We start from the raw sequence: 17,993 nt of genomic DNA, 5'->3' as shown, positions 1-17,993 counted from the left end.
ACTACAAAGCTGTAGTAATCCAAAGAGTATAGTACTGGCACAAACACAGATAAAAGATCAACAGAGAATAGAAAGTCTAGAAATAAACCCACACTTTTAGAGTGAATTAATATATGACAAAGGAGGTAAGAATATACAATAAGAAAAAGACAATCTCTTCAACAAATGGTTCTGGGAAAACAGGACAGCTACATGCAAAGTAGCTGTTTCATACAGAATGAAACTGGACCACTTTTTCACAACAGGCACAAAAGTAAGATCAAAATGGATTAAAGATCTAAATGGGAGACATGAAACCATAAACTTCCTAGGAGGAAACACAGGCAGTAATTTCTTTAACATTGGCCGTAGAAACATTTTTCTAGATAGGTCTCCTCTGGCAAGGGAAACAAAAGCAAAATTGAACTAGCGGAACTAAACCAAAATAAAAAGCTTCTGCACGGCAAATAAATAAATAAATGAATAAATAATTAAACAACCACCTACTGAATGGGAGAAGATATTTACAAATGATATATCTAATAAAAGATTTATATCCATATACACACACACACACACACACACAAAATCTACGAAGAACTTACAAAACTCAAACCAAAAAAACATAACCCAATTAAAAAGTAGGCAGAGGACCTGAGTAGTCATTTTTCCAAAGACATACAAATGGTCAATAAACATATGAGAAGATGCTCAGTACCACTAATCACCAGGGAAATGCAAATTAAAACCACAATAACCTCTCACTTTATACCTGTCAAATGGCTTAAATCTGAAATACAAGACACAACAAGTACTGGAAAACATGTGGAGAAAAAAGAACCCTCATGCACTGCTGGTGAGAATGCAAATAGGTGCAGCTACTGTGGAAACAGTATGGAAGTTCTTCAAATATTAAAAATACAATTACCAAATAACTTAGTAATTGCACCAAATATTAAAAATACAATTACCAAATGACTTAGCTAATAACTCAAAACATATAAAAAATCTAATTTAAAAAAGATATATATACTCCTATATTTATTGCAGCTTATTTACAATAGCTAAGATATGGAAGCAAGCCAACTGTCCATCCACAGATGAATGGATAAAGATGATATGGTGGACATATATATTGGAATATATATACATAATATAACAGAACATCACTCAGCCATGAAGAAAAAGTGAGATCTTGTCATCTGCAACAATGTGAATGAACCTGTAAGATATAACACTAAGTGAGTAAGTCAACCAGAAAAACAAATACCATAAGACCTCACTCATAGGTGGAATTTAGGAAACAAAACAAAGAAAAAAAAAAAAGAGACAAAAAATCAAACTCTTAAGTACAGAGAACAAACTGGTGGTTGCCAGAGAGTAGGTGGGTTGGGAGATGGTTAAAATAGGTAAAGGAGATAAAGCTTACACTTATTTTGATGGGCAATAAGGTACAGTGTTGAATCATGTTATACACCTTAAAGTAGTAACTGTATGTTAACTATACTTGAACAGTAACAAAAAAACCTTAGGAAGTGAACAAAGTAAATTTCATCTTTAAAATGTAGTTCTTGGGGTGCCTGGGTGGCACAGTTCGTTAAGCCACTGCCTTCAGCTTAGGTCATGATCCCAGAGTCCAAGAATCAAGTACCGCATTGGGCTCCCTGCTCAGCAGAGCCTACTTCTCCCTCTGACCTTCTCCCCTCTCATAGCTCTCTCCTACTTCCATTCTCTTTCAAATAAATAAAATCTTAAAAAAGTGAATAAAAAATAAAATGCAGTTCTTTCTCATTAAAACTAAATTTTAAAAGATTAAATGATATAATTTTTGGCATATAGATTAAAATGTCTGCTCTTGAGTTAAGACACTAGTCTGTATTGGTGAGGGCGTGGATAATGCAAGCAACACAGAATGGAAGTACAAACACATATTATTAGAAGATTCAATTTTATACAGACTTCAATCTTCCAATTCCACTTACAGAAATGTACTCAAAAGAACAGTTACAGAGGGGTGCCTGAGTGGCTCAGCGGGTTAAGCCTCTGCCTTCGGCTCAGGTCATGGTCTCGGGGTCCTGGGATCAAGCCCTATATAGGGCTCTGTACTCAGCGGGGAGCCTGCTTCCCTTCCTTCTCTCTCTCTCTCTCTCTCTCTCTGCCTGCCTCTCTGCCTACTTGTGTTCTCTGTCAAATAAATAAAATCTTAAAAAAGAAACAGTAACAGACATACACAAATACCTAGCCATAAAAATGTTTAATATATCTGATTATAAAAAGGAAAATTAAATATCCAGGGGTAGGAAGCTGACTACGCTATGATACACACATAATGAAAGACAATTACTCTTCAACTATAATCTTGACTGATTTGGTTTTAAAATAAACAAACACAAGCACCCCCACAATTGTTTGTTCAAAAAAGACCAATGCTTTCTGTCCAGCATTTAAGGAGCTTGAAAGTTGACATTCCTGTCCTCACAGCAAAAGAAAACCTGAATAAACTGAAAAAACAACTCTAAGATCTAAGATCTGTAAGAATGAGGTCATAGGGCACAACTGTTTCTTCCAATATTAAATATACACAGGCATACAGAATCACAGCTTACTGGAGCAGAAGCCCAGGAACAGATACTGCACTGGAAGCAATCCCAAAGTATGAAAACTTAAAACGCAATGGACAAATTGCTGGAGACTCAATGTTGATTAAGTTTAACAGTTAAAAACTCCAGGAGGGCCCAGTCTTAGGGAAGACTCCAAATTTTTCTGAGTTTTACCTCCAGGAACCCTATTAGATTTGCAGAGAGGATTAGAAAAATATTTCCTCCTGTTTTAACAGGGATAAGAGAAAAACAGGCATACTATTTGAAATACATCTAGAACATTCTATCCCTAACAAGGCTTGCCCACAAAGCAAGCTATTTCACAGACCCTAATTGACCTTGGGAAGAGAAATACCCAAGTCAAGCCTCTTCTTGCCTACCTGACTCACCTAAAGGGGGTAACCTGTGTGTATTTATGCGGGGGGGGGGGCTGAGAAGTACCTGTAAAGGTCATAGCCCAAGGGCAAAGACTCTCACACAGAACAAAATCTGAAATCTAATTATAGGAATATATAATGCTTCCCCTCCCCTAACATCTTACTACCATATTAAAAGGGCTCCCGTATTAAAGCAGGGATTTACAAGTGACAGAAAAATGCTCAGAGCCTATTTATGAAATTTCTGGGAATTCCAAAGAAAATGATGTAGACAAAAGCAAAAACACAAGAGCAAATTTCAGTTTCTAACACCTATGGGTACAGCAAACAATAAACACAGCCTACCTTTAAGCTGAATAAATACAAAAACCTCAACACTAAAGACTTATTTACCTCAGTTCTTTATACACAGTACAATTCTGCTTAACATAGTATTACAAGGCATACTAAAAGAAAAAAAAAGATACAGCTTAAAGAGACAGAATTTTGAAATTCTGTGACAAAAATTTTGATGTAGCGAAGATTTTTGAAATTAACAGACAGGGAGTATAGAACAACTGTGACTAGCATGTTAAGGGCTCTAATGGAAAAAGCAGGTAACCTGCAATTACAGATGGGCATTTTAAGCAAAGATGGAAACTTCTAAGAAAGAATCAAAAATCATAAACATTAAAAGAGAAATAAAGTATGCTGCTATACTGTATGCTTAACAATATACACATGATTATAGCAAAAACATCATTAAGGAACTGGAGTACGAAATTACAAATACCCTGTTACATGATACTTGCTCTAACCATTAAATGGTGTATTGTTTTTTGAAAATGGGTTTGGATTGCTCACATATGTACATAGCAATTGTACCAAGACCACTGAGAGAAATTTTTTTAAAAGTATAATATATCCTGAGAGAGAGAGGGAAAAGCCCTGAATAATGTAAAATGCTCAAAATAAGAGAAGGCAGGAAGAGTGGAGGACAAAAAAAAGAAACAAAGAACAAGGCAACAAAGGGAAAACAGCAATAAATCTGGTAGCTATTAATCCAACTATATCAGTACAGACTTTAAATATCAGTTGTTGAAGTAAATACAACAAATGAAAAAGAGACTGTCAGAATGGGTATAAAAACAAGACCCAATAATATGTGGTCTCCAAGAGACCTACTTTAAATATAATGAAACAGATGCAAGTACAGAAGAAGGAGGCAGACATATCAGGAATAAAGGGTAAAGGATAAAAGTTAATTCTCCAATAAGATATAATAATCCTTGTGTACATGCCTAACAGAGGGTCAAAATACATGAAGTAAAAAAGTGATAAAAATGTAAGAAGAAACTGATGAATTACTCTTACATTTGGAGACCTCAATACTATTGGTAACTGATAGAAAATCAGGAAAGACATACCTGAATTGAACATGACCATCAGTCAAATGAATTTAATTGATATTTATAAAATATTGCATTCAGCAAGAACAAAATACACATTCCTCTCAAACTCATATGCACGTTCACCAATGAAGACCACATTCTGAACCATATAATACATCTCACATTTGAAAGAACAGAAATTATATAAAGTATGCTCTAACATTATGATGAAATTATACTAAAAACAAATAATAGAGACCAATAAAATATCATAAGAGATTAAACAACACATTTCTAAAAAACACATGGGCCAAGGAAGAAAAATCAAGAAAAATAAAAATTGGGAAGGAAATGAAAATGCACACAGAACTCAACCAAATATAAGAGATACAGCAAAAGCAGTACTTAGAGGAAAACTTACAGCACTAAACACACATTATCAGAACAGGAAAAAAAAAAGACCTAAAATATGAATAATCTAAGTTTCTACGTCAGGAAACTAAAATAAGAAAAGCAAATTCAAACCAAACTATGCAAAAGAAATAATACAGATTAGATCAGAAATCAATTAGGAAAATTAACAAAATAACTGGCTCAGTTTAAATTTAAAATTATTAACATCTTGCCAGGCAAAGAACAAAAGATCTTAAAAAGACACAAATGATTAATATCAGAAATGAGAGCAAGACCATCAGTACTGACCCTATAAACCTTAAGATGATGATAAGAGAAAATTATGAACTATGCCCACAAATTTGCTACCTCGATGAAATGGACCCAATTCTTTGAAAGACACAACCTAATAGAATATATACAAGAAAAAATAAGTAATCTGAATATATTTATATGTATTAAAGGTGGTGAATCAATAAATAACCTTCCAAAACAGAACTCAACACGCCAAGAAAGGTCCACTGGTAAACTCTACCAAACATTTAAGGAAGAAATGATACCAATTCTTTACAAATGGTATCAAATCTCTTCCAGGAAATAAAGGTGAAGGAACACATTCTAACTCATTGTATGAGGTAAGCATTATTCCCTAATAAAACCAGACAACATTACAAGAAAGGAAAACTATATTCCATTATCTTCCATAAATACAGATGCAAGAATTCTCATAACAAATTCAATCACACGATGTATAAAAATAGTTATACACTCAAAAAATAAGTGGGATTTATTCCAGGTATGCAAGGCTCATTCATCATTCCTAAAGCAAACGATGTAATCCACAACATCCACAGGATAAAAAAATATTTTATCAAGAGATGCAGAAAAAACATTTCACAAAATCCAACACCCACTGAAAAATACACTAGGAACTGGGGAACCTGGATGGTTCAGTCAGTTAAGTGTCCAACTCTTGATTTCCCCTCAGGTCATGATCTCAGGGCTATGAGATTGAGCCCAGCATCCAGAGGCAAAGCCTGCTAACGATTCTCTCTCACCCTCTTCCTCTGCCCTTCACCGTAGCACACTTACATACTCTGTCTCTTTCTCTCAAAAAACAAACAAACAAACAAACAAAAACTAAATCAAACGGAAAAAAAGAATGATTAGGAATAGAAGGAAACTTTTTCAATGGGGAAAAAAAAATCTAAAAAATGAATAAGTACAAAAATAAATCTAGCTAACACTTTTCATATTGAGAACTGCCTGCTTTCCCACTCGGATCAAGAACAAGGATCACCACTGGTGCAAAATGTTACTTGAACCCATAGCTAATAAAGTAAGACAAGAAAAGGAAATAAAAAGTATACAGACAGAGAAAAAAAAAAAACACTGTTCGCAGATGACAGATCATGTATGTAGAAAATCCAAAAAAATGTATACACACAAACTACTGAAGTAAAGTTCAAGATACAAAGTTAATATACCAGTCTCAACTGCTTTCCTATACACTAATAATGAACTGGAATTTGAAATTAAAAACACAGTACCATTTATATTAGTACCAAAAAAGAAAAATCCCACAATATAGATATAAATCTAACAACATACAGGTTCTACATAAGGAAAACTATAAAACTCTGATTTAAAAAAAAACAAAGAGGACCTAAATAAATGCACAGATACTCCATTTAGATGCATAAGAAGACTCAGTATTGTTATTATGTCAGTTCTTCCAATCTTGATCTATAGAGGCAATGAAATCCCATTCAAAATTCTCAAGTTATTCTGTGGATAAATAAACTGATGTTAAAGTTTACATGGAAGGGATAAAGGCACTGAAAAGCCAACACAATACTGCTGAGATTAGAAACTACCCCAATACAAGACTTAATATAAAGCTAGGCTAATATATACAACTGACCTTTGAACAAGAGTCTGAACTACTTGGGTCCATTTACACACGCTTTTTTAAATATACAAATACAGTACAGTACTGAAAGTGTCTTTTTCGTCCCTATGATTTTCTTAATAACACCTTCTTCTCTCTAGATTAAGAATACAGCATATATTATACTACAAACCAAATACATGTTACAAACTGCTTATGTTATATGTAAAGCTTCCAGTCAACAGTAGGCTCTTAGTAGTTAAGTTTGGGGGTGGGAATTAAAAGTTATACAATCATTTTGAACCGTACAGGGGGTTGCAACCTGGGTTGTTCAGGGGTCAACTGCACAGGGTGGCAATGGTGGAAGAATAGAAAAATAAATAAATGGAACATAACAGAAAGTCAGATACAGACTCACATAAATATCTCTGACAAAGAAGATAATTCAACAAATAAAGTCTAATGGTACTGGAACAAGTGAACACATGCGGGAAAAAAACTGAGTTGACAAAGAACTTAAACATTTCACAATAATTAACACTAAATGGATAATAAATCCATAAGTTAAGTGTAAAACCATATAACTTCTAAAAAGGAACATAGTAAAAAAATCTGTTACTTTGCGTTTGGCAGTGTTTTCTTTGTTTGTTTGGTTTTGGGTTTGTTTTTTTTTTTTTTAGTAGGCTCCACACTGGACTTTAATGTGGGGCTTGCACTCATGGCCTGGAGATCAAGACCTGAGCTGAGACTGAATCAGACTCTAAACTGACTGAGCCACCCAAGCGTCCCTGGCAATGAATTTTTAGATACAACATCAAAAGCACAATCCAGGAAAGAAAACACTGGTGGACAGAATTTTATTTAAATTAAAAAACTTTTGTCCTGTGAAAGACACTGTTAAGACAAGCCACAGACAGAAAAAATATTTGAAAAATACATATATGATAAAAGACTGGTATTTAAAACATACCAAGAACTTTGAATTTTCCTTAATAACAACATATCAATACTGGTTCATCAACTGCAAAAAACAAATCACTCTAGCAAGATGTTAACAATAAGGTAAACTGGGTTAACAGCAGGAAAGCTAGGCCAGTGGGAATATATGGGAATTTGCTGTACTCTCAGATCAATTTTTCTGTAAGTCCTAAAACTGCTCTAAAAAAATGAGTCTATTAATTTTAAAAAATCCAAAAAGAAAAAAAAAGAAAGAAGGGATTGATCCAAGTCACAACCTTCACTTTTCCCTGCTGTCAAATATGGTAATCCCAAAACACATGGGAAAATACAGACCCAAACTCTACTCTTTTTAATGACAATTTGTGAAAAACCCAGGTGGGAACACAAACTTATGGAATATTTGTGAAAATGAAATGTAAGTACAAAAAAACAGTCACTTTCAAGTAAGTACAACAGGCAACCTATAAAATGAAGTAAAAAATCTCTGTAAAATACAATGTATGTACAACATCTGCCTTGGGAGAATATGACCCTATGGGAATGTTTGCTAAACAATAATGTGAGTCAAAGGAAATACTAACTACTTTAAAAGTATTTTAAAACTAATTCATCTGTTTGTTTTTATTCTTAAATCAGAAGAATAGAATATTTATATATGAAAGTAAGAATATATATGAGAACATGCCCACTGGATATGATTCAAACAACAGAGGTCTAATGGCTACTAGTTGCAACACAGCTTTTAAAGAAAATATTTTTGGGTTTAATCCATTTTAAAATAACAAAGACATACACAAACCTAGACGTGATTATTTTGAGAAAACAATGTAAGGTGACATTTCTAGGACATCTATATAAAAAAAAATGTACATTTTTATAATAGTGTCAAGATGAAAGCATATGGGAGAAAGCGAAAATGTACAAGTCCACCAAAAGAAAAGCTAACACATTTGGACCTTTAATCTTGCCAACTCTGACCTCAATCTTTTGGTTAAAACTTGATAGTAATTTCATTGCCATATTAATCAAAGAAGCAGTAAAATATCTAAAATTTTATTGTGTTTTTACTGAAGATGAGAAGGGACACTGGGAGAAGAATGTGATATTAAGGGGAAAAAAGAAATGAGGGAAAACTTTGGTGTCCCAAACAGATGCTTCTTTGAAGATAAGCACCTAGGAAAGAATCTGGAGTGAAAAGGAGGAATAAAACTAAAATAGAAGAAGGGGAAGAACTGTAAATTCCAGGTTTTATCTACATTTTATTTTTAACGTTCAACTTACATTTCATTTTCAAACTTAAGCATCCCATAAAACATCTCATTGGTCAATCCTATTGAAACAGAATAAACACATAACAACAAGAACACTTAATAACCAGTATTTTAATTTGGGCTAGAATTCACCTTCAAAAACCTGAAGTGATAAGACAGTTAAAATTAAATGGAGACCTCTATCTCTCTCCTTCAAAAGACAAGGTTCTATACAGTAACAGAAGAAATTTACATTGGGAAATAACCAGGCACAGCAGATCAGAGTATCATTAAAAAAAAAAAAAAATCAGGGGCGCCTGGGTGGCTCAGCTGGTTGAGCAGCTGACTCTGGATTTCAGCTCCCTCTCCCTCTGCTCCTCCCCCAGTCCCTGGCCCTGCTTGCTCACTCTATCACTAAATAAGATCTTTTAGAACAATATCAAATGTGATTCTTGTGCTGTTTTCACCTAGTTCTCAGGCTTATGCCATGAACAGGGTTTCTCACAATAGGCACTTTTGACATTTTTGAACTAATTCTTTGTTGTAGGTGGCTGTTCCATGCATTGTAGGATACTCAACAGCACCTGCAGTCTCTATCCACTGATTTTCAATAGCAATTCACCCTTAATAATCAGATATGTCTCTGGACATTGCCAAATGTCTCCTGGGGGTCATACTGTCAAAGCTGAGAACCACTGACTTAGAGGCAAGAGACTGGAAAATTATTCTCATTGGGCTCTTATTAGCCCAAGAGAAAAGGCTTCCAAATAACACCAAAAAAGTGGGTATCAGGATTCCCCCACCAAATATGCTGCAGAGAAATCTTCCCAAAGGCTGATCCATTAGCATTTGCAAGGCTCAGCCAAATTCAGAAGCATGAAAAAGCTTCTTAATGCTCTTTATACAAATTTGAACACACAACCAAGAATCACAAGATAGCTGAGGAAAGCCTCTAAGATGAAAGCCTTTAGAGCATCCTAACAGAAAGGATAACTTAGGAGATAAGAAAGTAGGCAGAAATAAATTTTAAAATGTAACTTTAATTAAATTCATAAAGAGAAAAATAATCAGGATGCCATTTAAAAAAATGCAGAGATCAAAAAAAGTACTGGAAATTAAAAACAAAACAATAGAAATTAAAGTCTGAATGTTTAAAGAAATCAAATAAGTATTCAAAAAATTGTAAAGCAAAGGACTGGGAGAAGATCAAATATGGGAGAGAAGAAATACATCTAAGAATATAATGTCTAATTGCAATTTCAGAGCCAAGAACACAGGCAAGGAAATCAGAGCAGAAGTATCTGAAACCTTCTCAGAACTGAGAAATACAAGTTGCCAGACAAAAGAACCCATGAAATAAATGCACAGCAAAGTGGATGCCTATAGACTCATAACTCACCTCACATCACCGTGACATTTCAGAACACTAGCTTCAACAAAGAGAACCTTATATAAGCTTCAAACAAAAAGAGTACAGGAGCTTCCACTGGGAATAAAAAAGTGAAATGCAAATTGTTGAAAATACAGCTTCAAATTTTATATCAAACACTAAGGATTACTTTGCAATTCTGAAGAAAAACATTTCCAACTTAGAATCCTACACTCAAACTAAGTTAGGGCAACCTAAAGACATTCAGAGGTACAGAACACCTCAAAACATCTGCCACTTAGCTACTGGAGACTGTGACCAAACAAAATCAATTATTAATCTTAATAGATAACTATTAACCCTTTAATGATGATAACCTAAGTTAAAGAAATTCTAAAAGCCTGTACTCAAACAAAAGAAAAAAGATCTCCAAAGAAAATTCAGAGATGCAAAAATTAACACAAGCAAAGAATTACATGGGATGTAAGAGAGGGTACATCACAGGCTAGAGACAGGTTGCATGAGGGGCAGCCGTATCAAGCAGCCAGCCTAAACTGGAGATCAGAATGTTCTAGGAGAAATTCTCAATGATGGTTGAACTAGTTGAACAACAACAACAAAAACTTCTGAACCTGGAAAGGAGATGCTGATAACATGCAGAGTTTGGGGGGTTGAATTAATCATAAATATTGAGAAACTATACAGATATAGAATGGTTATCTACCAAAAACTAAGGTATCACTGAAATGCTGGGAGAGGGCATGGGTATTTGTGGGAAAAACCTAAATTTACACCATCCACAGAGGAAGTCAACAGATAGTGCCTAAAATGGAAAAATTAAGTGGTAGCATATGTTACTTGGAAATATGGAATTAAATACCAAAAAAATCAGACAAAAAAAGTATAAAAACTGTTTTCCCCAGAGATGGGGATATGGGGGCTTTAACAGCCACTCTGTCCAACATCACACCTTCCTGGAGCTTAGGAAGATGTGGGGATAAAGGCCCAACCATTTCTGTCCACCATGGTACATCTCCGGTGGGCCATACTCTGGAGAATTAAATTTGAGATAAAATAAACTTGTGAGAAGTTCAACTTGTTTTTAATAAGCCATGTAGAAGTAGTTAATATTTCAAGAACATGTTCTTTTACAATTTAAACCTTTACATTTTACATATAATAGTTTAAACTATTAACTCAAAAACTACTTGAAACTTTTCTAAATTTTAACTAATTTGGGGGCACCGGGATGACTCAGTCAATTAAGCGTCTGACTCTTGATTTCAGCTCAGGTCATGATCTCAGGGTTTAGTTAGAGCCCTGGGTGGGCAGACCCACAGACTGAAAAAACAGAAGGGCTGCGAGGCTGGTAGCTTTCCTGGGCTACGAGGAAAAAAAAAAAAAAAATCAAAGCACAGGATCCACCAAAAGTGGGATGCAAATATATCATCACCCAAATTAAGTTGAGATCCTAAGAGCAACATCATCAGGATCAGGGAGAAACTAGATGGAAAACAGAAGTCATATGACTCATGACTTGAAGCCCTGCTGAATAGCGCATGCGTGCATGTGTGAGTGTATGTGTGTGTGTGTGTATAAAACAAGTAATCTGAAGTCGAACATGAACTAAGTGACTTGGGACTGGTAGCATGCATAAATCAATTTTCCCAGGAAATCATGCCTTCCTAAAGAAGATACCATTATCCTAAGACTTAAATAATCCTGTAATTTTTCATATCCAACAACTCGGACATAGTCATACAAGGAAAAAATCATGAACCAGCAGAAAAAGACCCTTAAAAAAAATTAAGAAACTGAAATTATCAGTTAAAAACAACAAATAACCAATACTGGGCCAACAAAAGCGACAACTGTAATTTTTAGCAAGTAGTTAGTAAAAAATTGGGTCATTTACTTCTTAAAAAGACACTGATCAGACTGATTCAAGCATCTTAACCCAAAACAGGAAAAAGAATTCTATCCAAAATATCATAAGGAAATAGCAGAAAACCTAAAGAAAACATTTTTTAGAGATTTCTTTCAAAGCAGCAAGTATTAGATTGGCAGCTGACTTCTCAAATCACTAATGGAAGCTAAAAAAATTCAAAAAGCAAAAACTCACAGTGGAACGTTATCTTCAAGATTCTGAAAAACAACGAAAGTCTACAGTTTAAAAGACCCAAAACATTCTTCAAGATTGAAGATGAAACAAGACACTGTACGGTAAGCAAAAAATTAAGATAACTCGCCTTCAGTACAACTGTATTAAAGATACTCTAAACAGTATTAAAAGAAAAACGAAAAAGATTTTCAAAGAAAATTGAGAAATGCAAAAATTAATGAAGTCTGAAAATGGTAAAAATATAGGAATATGTAACTGAATGTTGATGGTAAGAACAGTACTGTCCAAGAGAAATACAATACCATGCATAAACATAATTTAAAATTTTCTAGTATCCACATTTAAAAAAGGTAAAATTAATTTATTATAATTTCAACATGCAGTCATAATAAAAAGCTAAATTATTCTATTGTTTTCATACTAAGTTTCAGAAATCTGCAATTTGACATTTACAGAACATGACAATTCAGATGCTAAATTGTCATCAGAAATATTTGACCTTTATTTTTATAGTTTCCAATTGAAAAGTACATTTACATATCCAAGTTGTTCCAAACATACTTAAGGGCTTTTCAACAACCAAATCAAGTATCAATTTTCCAAATTTAAATTAACAGTACATAAAACTAAAAATTCAGTTCCTCAGCAACACTAACCACATTTCAAGTTGTCCATGACCAGCCACAAGCGGGCTATGGTATAGAAACCCTTTCTTTGAGTTAAAATTACAAATAAATTTAAAATAATACTAATAGCATGTAAGCCAGTAAAAAAATGAAATGAAGAGAAAATCATCCAGGAAGCAAGAATGTTCCAAGCACACAGAGAATATTTGCCACACTGGTCAAATCTTTAAGTAAAACATAGACAACCCAACAGAAACATTGTGGTAAAGAAACGACATTTCAAACAAGAAACTGAAATAGCCAATAAATTTTTTACAAAATGCTCAAAGTAATTAATAACCAGAGCACTGTAAATGAAAATAATAAGCTACATTCATCATGTGGCAAAAATGAAAAATGTCAACTGCTGGTGACACTGTTGAAAAAAGTTATGCATCATATACTGTTGGTAGGAGTATAAATTGATCTATTTTGGGAAAGTTTGGCATAATCTACACTGTGCAAAAATAAATGCTATGTGCATAAAAATACATGCATAAGTACATTCATAGTAGGATTGTTTATAATCGCTAAAAACTAGACACAATCCAAATGTCCATTAAACTTAGACTAATTAAATTAATTGTGGTTTATTAATAAAAGAATTAACTACACACCACTTACTACAGACATTCCTATATAAAAATGAAAAAAACATGTACTACAGCTAAATCCACTAACAGAGTTAAACATTGATGCACGAGAGGAAAGTAATACATAATGGATAATCTTTTCATATAGGTAAAATACAGGCAAAATTCATCTACTTCGTGTAGGAATGCCAACATCGGTGGTTACAAAAACACTTGAAATAAAAATAGGAAATAATTACAATAAAAATTCAGTTAATGTTAACCTCTGGAAGTGGCGAGCAGAATATTCAGGAATGGATGGGGGGCAGGAGTTGGTCTCCAATGCCAAGAATGTTCTAGTTCTTGACTTTGGTAGTGATCACCAAAGTGTTGACTTAGTAATTATTCATTATACTACATACCTATGATTTGTGCATTTTTTGCATATTTAGTATCTTAACATAAAAAATTTAAATTTGTTAAAGAAGGCACTTATATTGCTTTGCTATAATTTTTTTTCTTTTATAAAGTGGTAAATGTTGCAATACGAACAAAATTTTAAGGCACAGAGTCTAGTTTTTAATTCTGTTTCACATACTACACACAAGAAAAAAGCACAAGGCAATAGTGTATAAATAGGGTCCACTGCCAAAACATAAGAAGTAAAATGTAGAAAAGTAGTAACTTTAATTGACAGCGTACTCCTAAAGAACTCATTACAGAATTAAATAATACCAATGCAACAAAATGAGGAATTTTAGATTACTGGTCTTAGAAGAAAACGATGAAGAGTGATCATCTTTGAAAGTACTTTTACCAAAGAAGATAACTGAAAGACAGCAATGGCTCAGTTAAGATTGTATGAAATGAGTATGAAAAAGAAATGGTGATATTTTACTAAAAAAAAAAAAAGGAAAGAAAGAAAGGCTTACTAATGTAAATTCATGAATTCTTTAGTAGTTTAAATTATTATCTTATGAGGGAAACATTTCCAGCAAAAATAGGTGGCATTTAATTGAGAAACCATCTGAGACTAGTAACCAAAGGAACTTAAAACAAAATGCCCATTTAAAAATCTCTCATCTACACTAGAGAAAAAGAAAATTTCATGTCCCTTCTCTATAAACCGTAACAACCTCGACGACTACACCATCCATATCCCTTTTCTCAGAACAAGCAGAAGCGTTGTGCTGCAGCAACAACGCCAAGATACGGGAGGGAAATTCCATTCAAGACTTCCCAGCTTGCTCCCTCCTCCCCAAAACCACTCCAGAATTCCAAGGTGCACAGCGAAGTAAGGAATGATGGTCATAATACCCAATGCAAGTAACGCATCTAATGCCCAAAGTTGTCAAAATTCACACACGGAGCTTTTCTCTCCTCCTGCCCTGAGCTGAAGAAACAGCCAACAGTCCTCTGCAGAAGCTCCACAGATCCCATTTCTCTTTAGCAGCAGGATCAAATTTCCTCACCACCACCGGGGGTAGTCAACACCCCGCCAGAGATCTGCTCTCTTGAGGAATCCCTGCAGGCGTCAGGGATTCGTCAGCAGCCTCACTGGAAGGCCACGAGACAGAGGGGCCTGCCTGGCCTAGACAAGCCTGCCCCTTCCCGCATTCCCAGTCTCCGCAACCTTCCGTCCTCATTCTTTTCGATTTGCCTTTCGCCACTGGCGACCCTGGCTTTCGTTTTCAGGTTAGACTGCCCCATGTTACCTCTCACAGAGAAGTCTGCCCTTACAGGGCAGAGCACGAATCTAGCGACAACGGGAACCGCTTCAGGATCCACTCACCGCGCAGTCGGCTCGGCTTCACCTGCTACTGCCAACAGTACACCACTACTCCCGGCATTCCCCGCGCACGTACCGCGTCTCCCACCCCGCCCCACTCCCGCCCAAACACGTGACTTACTTGCGTCTCCGTCCACGCCCACTTCCGCTCCTCCGCTTTCCCTTGGGAGAGAGGAGGGGGGCACGGGGTGTTAAAGAGTAGCGACTTCCTCCTACTCCCCGCCCCCGCCCCTCTACCCCCTGCTACAATGTCTTCCGGGTCGCAAGTGCCTCGGAGCCTTCTGGGAAACCATATCATTTCCTCCCCTCCCCCTCCTTCTGCCTTCGACCAACCAGCCTCCCGTCAGGGAGGGACATGCGCAGTGAGTGCCTCCCGTCTCTTCTACCCGAACCCCCCCTCCCCCCCCCAGCAGAGAGACCCCAGCAGCAGCAGCAGCTGATGATGAAGAGAGAGGCAGTGGCAGAGGGGGGGCACCTTTTATTTCTATTTTTAAAGGGACAGGACACTAATTTTACCCCACTTCAACCTTGAATTGAGGGGGGTGGGGGGAAGGCGGCTGAGTTCCTTCCCCCACCCTCCAGCCCTGAGACCTGAGAGGGGGATTGAGCCTGAGAAAGAAGAAGAAGGAGTTTCTTCTTCTTCGAAAACCCCCATCCACGACTCCTACCCCCTCACCCCTCCACTAGCCTCCCTCCCGAGCCCCCTCCACCCTCCTCCTCTTTGGCCGTGAGAGGAGGAGAGAAAGAGACCAAAAGCCTCTTAGCAACACAGACCCTTTGCTGCTGCTGCTGCTGCTGCTGCTGCTGCTGCTGCTACTGCTGCTGCTGCTTGGCCCTGGCTGGAGACATCTCACTACACCCAGGAGCAGCCACTTCCCCAGCTCTCCTCCTCCTTCGCCTCCTCCTCCTCCACTCCCCCCCCTTTATTACCCTTTGTGTCATCCTCCACAGCTCCAGGGAAGGCACTCAAAAGTGGGGGGCAGGAAAGGTAAGTGTGTCTGTGGGGGCTTCATTGCCTTCCTCTGGCTCTGACTTTAACTCCGGGGCAACAGTAGCACCAAACCACATACGCAGTGGAGCTCCGGGGTGAGGAGGGGGTGGTGCTGGGGGGGGGGTGAAGGAGGGGTTGAAGTGGGGAGGGGTGTGTGAGGTGGGTGCCCATCCTGTCAGAGGAGGAAGGGCACTTTTATTTTTATTTGCTGTTGTCAAAAGTGGTTTCTCTTCTCCAGCTAACATCTGATTGTGTCTTGCTCCAGTGGGGGAGAATACAAAAACAACCCCCTCCTTCCTCCAATGAGGCGCCAGGGAAAGAGACAGAAAGAGGCACACTTTCTAGATGTCACTTGAAAAAATTCATTTGGAGAGCTTTTTCCCTTTTTCCCCAGGAAAAGCTCCACTGCATTCGTTTCTGAGTGGGAAAATGTCGGGATTTGGATTGTATTGGAACTGCTTATCCATTTGTAGACCTGAGTGTTTTCTCCTTTTTGGTTCTGTATATGGTTTGGAAATTGACTTCAGTGTTGGAACAGACTTGATTGGTTTTTGCTTTCTGGGTTTAATTTTCCTTTTTTGTTATTGTTGTTGTTGTTGTGTCTGACTTGCAAGGAAGATTTCAAATTTTTAGTTGATAGAGGCCTTTGGTTAGGTTTTGACTTGTATTACTGCTTTTTTTGTTAAATGTTTGTTTCATATATTAGTATGTAAAGTTCAAAGCTTAAAATGCTCAAAGTTTAAATACCTCCGGTATTATCTCTCCCTACATACGTTCTTGATAATTATTTTCCATAAGATGAGAATATTAGCTTTTCCTAATTAATCTGGGTATTTTTCTAATCTTTGTAACTTGTCTGAACAAGTAATCCCCATTGAAAACTTTATGTTGTTCTGGCTTCATGGAAGGCCAAACCTCTCCATCAATAGTTTGCCGGATTGGTACCACTTTCAGTTTTAACTGAATTATTTATTTAGTGTTGTAAATTGAGATGAGTTTTTAATCTCTTGGGGAACCGAACCAAATTGATCACTGTATGTGAAAGAAGACAAATTTCTAAAATATACTTTCATGAGTCAAATAATGAAGTCATACTTATTATATTCATTGTAGTTAGACAAAAATTGAAAGATAAATCCAGGTTTCGGTTTATAGAATAACAGCTTCATAAAAATCACTATGGCTTTCAAATTCAGTGCTGTATTTTATTTCACAAATGCTAGAAACTATGTTTCCAGTGTAGGCCTTTTACTAGGGCTTACATTGGAAAGTGGCATTTTGTTTCATACATGCATTTCTTTATCCTTTCCTTGAAGATGGATACACACATACATATATACACTTTCTCTCTCACGCACACACTGTCTCTCTCACACATACACACCCTTTTTTGTAACTGCATTGGTATCTCTGTTCCCATAATTTATGTCAGCAAAAAATATTTTTTTGTAAAGCAGCAATTTTATGATCAGACTGGTAATATGAAAATAGCAATTTGATCAAAAGAAAGGATTGAAGAAAAATAAATCTAGATGGATATTTGACACAATATTATTAAAACGTAATACTTTTTAATTTTTATTTTCTTTATGGTAAAACCAAAACATAATGATGCTTCTATTTTAGTGGCAGAAATGCATTGCAACTGTAGAAACTTGTTCTGTA

At 36.1% G+C, this 17,993-nt stretch overlaps 1 long non-coding RNA gene across 3 annotated transcripts in view; it reads left to right on the top strand.

Moving 5' to 3' along the window:
• The first annotated feature begins 15,706 nt into the window (after positions 1-15,706).
• The window catches only part of LOC116596886, a 215,116-nt gene continuing 212,829 nt past the window's right edge, over positions 15,707-17,993 (top strand). The window contains exon 1 of one of the 3 annotated variants that reach the window (XR_004288347.1): positions 15,707-16,325. This is a non-coding gene — a long non-coding RNA (uncharacterized LOC116596886). The remainder of the gene's footprint in view (positions 16,326-17,993) is intronic. The other 2 variants (XR_004288348.1, XR_004288346.1) reach the window with 2 other exon arrangements.

The sequence above is a fragment of the Mustela erminea genome, chromosome 8 (assembly GCF_009829155.1).
Source record: "Mustela erminea isolate mMusErm1 chromosome 8, mMusErm1.Pri, whole genome shotgun sequence".
In the NCBI taxonomy this organism is placed as follows: domain Eukaryota; kingdom Metazoa; phylum Chordata; class Mammalia; order Carnivora; family Mustelidae; genus Mustela; species Mustela erminea.
Note: the sequence above shows the minus strand (reverse complement) of the source record. Positions and strands in the feature narration are given on the sequence as shown.